The following is a 5,021-nucleotide window of genomic DNA, read 5'->3' as shown; positions in this document are numbered from 1 at the left end:
CCATTCGGGGGGTGATTTCTGGCTTTCTGTCTCTCTGTCTCTCTCTGTCTGTCTGGTGAGTGCATGCACCCTATAGCAAAAACCTCTCACAAAAACAAACAAACAAAGAAAAAGATAAAGTCTCCTGTAGAGTTCTATTTATTCTTTCTACTTGCCCAGAACTGTGGGGGTTTTATTCACAATGTAACTTCCAATCAGTTCCCACAGCCTGGGCTAGTCCCTGTAAGGCCCTACTAATGAAAGCTGAACCATTGTCTGAGCTGAGTGTCTTGGGAACTCCATACCTGGGTATAATTTCCTCTAATAGGGTTTTAGCAACTATTTGCGCCGGGTTTTAGCAACTATTTGAGCCATTTCCCGCTTAGTTGGAAAAGCCTCTACCCACCCCAAGAAAGAATCCACCATAACTAGGAGATATTTATATCCGTATTTTCCTGGTTTTACCTCTGTAAAATCAATTTCCCAGCCTTGTCCCGGAGCCCTCCCCCAGACCTGAATACCTGTGTGGAGTGGCCCCCCTCTGCTCCAAACTAAGTAGCCTGGCACCCTTTGCAGCAGTCTGTGAGGCAATGAATGTGTCTTCTTTGGTTTAGAAACAGTAGCTGTGTTGCCTGCAGGAGCTGGAGCAGTTTCCTTATGCCGAGATGGGTAGCCGAATGGAGATCTGTGACATAAGAGAGTCCCAGCGTTTCCAGCAGGATTAGACTATGTTCCATGTCTCTGCACCAGCCAGTAGGGTTGGGCAGTGAACAGTTGTTTCTTTGCATCCATTCTTGGTCTCCTGAGGAGTAATCTGGACATGCAGGTAAACCTGGGAGTTCCAGCATTGGCAAGTTAAGAGTCAGGGCAGGAGCTACAGATTTAATAGTGGCTTGTTTTGCTGCCTCATCAGTTCACTTATTGTCAATAGCCTCAGGGGTCCTGGCGGTTTGGTGGCCTGGAACATGCACTACTGCTATTGCTCGGGGTTTTTGCAACACTGCCAACAGCCGCTGAATTTTAAGAAGGTTGCACGCCTTTCCTCCATCCGCGGTAATAAAGCCCCTCTCCTGATAAATTGCACCATGGATATGAACAATCCCAAAGGCATACCTGCTATCGGTGTAAATAGTAGCACATTTCCTTTCCACCCGTTCAAGTGCTTCTGCCAGTGCAATGAGTTCAGCCTTCTGGGCAGAAGTTCCTGCTGGCAGGGAAGTGCTCCAAACTAAGTTCCCACTCTGGTCGACTATAGCTGCCCCAGCCTTTCAGACTCCATCCTGCATAAAGCTACTCCCATCAGTGTACCAGATTACCTCACTGTTTGGCAGGGCTGAGTCTTGGAGATCAGGATGTATGTGAAAGATCTCTGCTAGAATTTCTTGGCAATAATGCTCCGGCTTGTCCAGCTCTGGGTTAGGCAACAATGTGGCCAAATTCAAGGATGTGGGCTCTGAAAAAGTAACTCACAGGGTATCTAGGAGCAGTCCTTGATAATGAGTCAGTCACACATTGGACATCCATTGCCCTGGTGGATGTTTGAGAATACCCTCAATAGCATGGGGAGTTATCACTTTAAGGTGCTGTCCGAATGTTAGCTTGTCAGTGTCTCTGACCAGCATTGCCACAGCCACTATAATGTGCAAGCATGGGGGACGCCCAGCTGCTACAGGATCCAGTCTCTTTGACTGGGCATTTCCATGGCCCTAGACACTGCATGAGCACCCCTTTTGCAATTCCCCCTTTTTCAGCTACATGGAGGGTAAATGGCTTAAGGAGGTCTGGCAAGGCTAATTCCAGAGCTTCCAATAGAGAGGTCCTGAGTCTTTCAAAGGCAAGTTGTTGTTCATGTCCCCAAGTCCAGGCATTTTTTTTTCTTTTGTGGCCTCATACAATGGTTTGGCTAATTCTGCAAAACCCCATATCCAGAGCCAACAATAGCCCACAGTGCCCAAGAATTCTCAAACTTCCCTGGCTGTAGTAGGGACTGGCAGTCTCAAAATATCAGCCATCGCTTTCCCTTATGGAGCTTATACCCCAAGTAGATAACAGTTTGTTTACAAATGTGAGCCCTTTTGGCGCTGGCACGATAGCCCAGTGAACTCAATTCCTGCAAAAGGTCCTCTGTAGCTCTTTTACATTCCGCTTCAGAAGGAGCGGCTAAGAGAAGTTCATTGACATACTGTAAGAAGGTCATGGAGCCTTGGTTTTGTCGGAAAGAACACAAGTCCTGATTCAAGGCCTCATTAAACAGAGTTGGGGAGCTCTTGAACACCTGTGGGAGTCTTGTCCATATGAGCTGTTTGGGGATTCCTGAGGGTCCCTCTTCTTGCCATTCAAAGGCAAAAATTGGCTGGCTAACATGTGCCAAGGCTATCCCGAAGAATGCATCTTTTAAATCTAATGTTGTATATGAGACATGAGTAGGGGTTAGATGGCTCAAAAGGGTGTATGGGTTGGGAACCTTAGTGTGGATATCTTGAGTCCTTTTGTTAACCTCTCATAAGTCCTGAACAGGTCTAAAATAATTTCCTCCTGGTTTCCTTACAGAGAGCAATGGAGTGTTCCAACTAGAATGGCAAGGTATGAGAATGCCAGCCTGTAGCAAGCGATTTATGTGGGGGCAATCCCTTGCCTTGCTTCAGCTGACATGGGGTATTGGCAAACTCAGACAGATTGGGCTGAGGATTTGAGTTCAATTATTATAGGGGCCTGATGGGCTGCGAAACTCACTCCTGCCACTTCTGCCCACACTTGGGGAAACTTCTGGACCCATGAATTCAATTCTGTGGGCCATAATTGGGTCCCCTGTGGTTCCGAGCCTGTCTGGCCATACAGGAGATACTCATCTGCCAGAGCCAAAGTCAGGACATGAAGGGGATGCCCCAAGTTATCAGTGACTCTAATACCCCCAGGACTGAAATGGATTTGTGCTTGCACTTTAGTCAATAAGTTGCACCCCAGCATGGGGGCTGGGCATTCCAGAATTACCAAAGAGTGGGTGACCTGATGTCTACCTAAATCTACATTACACTCTGTTGTACATTGATAAGCTTCAGACCCAGTGGCACCTTGAACAATGCTAGTCTTGCCTGAGAGAGGCAAGGAAGGGGTGTTGAGAACTGAATATTGAGCTCCTGTATCTACCATAAAATCTGCAGGCTTTATCTACCATAAAATCTGCAGGCTCCCCCTACACTGACACAGTTACCCAAGACTCGGGGAGGGGCTCCAAGTCCTGACTCCCCTAGTCACTGTACGCTCCTGCCATTGAGACCTGGGGGTCCCCTTGTGAATCTGGGCCCTTGGGTCTCTCAGGACAGTCCTTTTTCCAGTGCCTATACTTTTTACAATAGGCACATTGATTTACGTCAAGTTTAGGTCGCATCTCTTTACCTTGGGGACCCCGTGGCTTCCCTCCTCCCTTAATACCAGCCAAGAGGATCTTAGCCATCCACTCATTCTATTTGTGATGAAATTTTTTGTCTTGTTTTCTAACTTTTTGTTGCAATTCCTGATCTTCCTTTCTAAGTCTATCCTCCCATTCTTCTGGAGTTTCTTGAGTGTTAAAAACTCTATCTGCTAATCTCATAAGGTCTCTAATAGTCATATCTCCTAGGTTTTCCTGTTTATACTACTTTTTCCTAATATCTGGTGCTGCCTGGTTAATAAAAGACATGATAATAGCAGATTGATTTTCCTCAGCCAAGGGGTTTAAGGGGGTAAATTTCCTCTAGGCACTATAGAGATGTTCTAAGAATGCGGCCGGGGTTTCATTTTCTCCATAAATAATTGCTTTCACCCTTGCCAAATTGGTGGGGCAACTTGCAGCCCCTCAGAGACCCACCATGAGAGTCTGGCGATAGATTCGGAGACGCTTCAGCATTCCCAAAGTCCCAGTTAGGACTGGTGAGTGGAAACCCTGCATCAATCAGGTTTGGTAAGGTGGTCGGACGACCATCATCTCCAGGTACATTCTTCCGTGCTTCAGTGAGGATTCGCTCCCTTTCCTCAGTAATGAATAAAGTTTTGAGAAGCTGCTGGCAATCATCCCAAGTGGGGCTGTGGGTATACAGAATAGACTCAAACAGATTGGTGAGTCCCCATGGATTCTCTGAGAAGGGAGGATTTTGAGTTTTCCAATGATATAGATCACTACTAGAAAAGGGCCAGTACTGATACATGCGTCATCCTTGAGGACCTGTGTCCCCGAGGGCTTGGATGGGAGCCCGCTCAGAGGATGTGGGCTCTTCTTCCTCCCAGACCCTCCTGGATCTAAGTCCTGCAGCAGGTCCTTGTGCCAAAACCAGAGATACTGAGGGCCCCATGGTAGAGTGAGGCGACTGCTGAGACTGTGGAGGGAGTTTCACCTCTGGCTGGGGGAGTGCTGCCACCTGAGCCTGAGGAGCTGTAGCTGCCTGAGCCTGAGGAGCTGCTGCAGCATAAGGTGGTGGATAAGTTTCAAAATCTAAATCTGCCAGGGAAGGATAAATCCCAGAGTCCTCTTGAAGGACTGGCTTTTTGAGATTTATTGTAGTTTCTCCCAGCTCTGAGGGGTGGGTATCTTCCATAGTCAATATTTTCTGGGGGATCTTCATCCTTTTCTGGTATAAAAGGCCTAAGCCAAGGAGGGGGATTTTCTACCAAATCTTGCCACATTTTAATATATGGATACTGGTCCGGATGACCCTGAAGGCCAGGCTGGCTGATTATTTCTTGGACCCGCTTGATGACTTTCAGTGAAAATGTCCCCTGTGGTGGCCAGCCCACATCAAAGCCTGGCCATTCTGAAGAACAAAAGGTATTAAACTTCCTTTCCTTACCTCTAGTCCATAGGTGTGAGCTTTCTCCTGGATTGCCAAGAAGTGATCTAAGACTAAATTCTTAGGAGTTACTTGGGTTTGGCCCATGACAGGAAAGAAAAGGAACAGAAGCCACAGCAAAAAGAGACACAGAATCACAATCACTCCTGCAGCCCAACAAACATGCACAGGCAACAACCATACGCATTGGCCAGTCAGTTCCACCACATGCACCGGATT

Source organism: Tupaia chinensis, unplaced genomic scaffold (genome assembly GCF_000334495.1).
Source record: "Tupaia chinensis unplaced genomic scaffold, TupChi_1.0 Scaffold000363_1, whole genome shotgun sequence".
NCBI classification, from domain to species: Eukaryota; Metazoa; Chordata; class Mammalia; order Scandentia; family Tupaiidae; genus Tupaia; species Tupaia belangeri.
Note: the sequence above shows the minus strand (reverse complement) of the source record.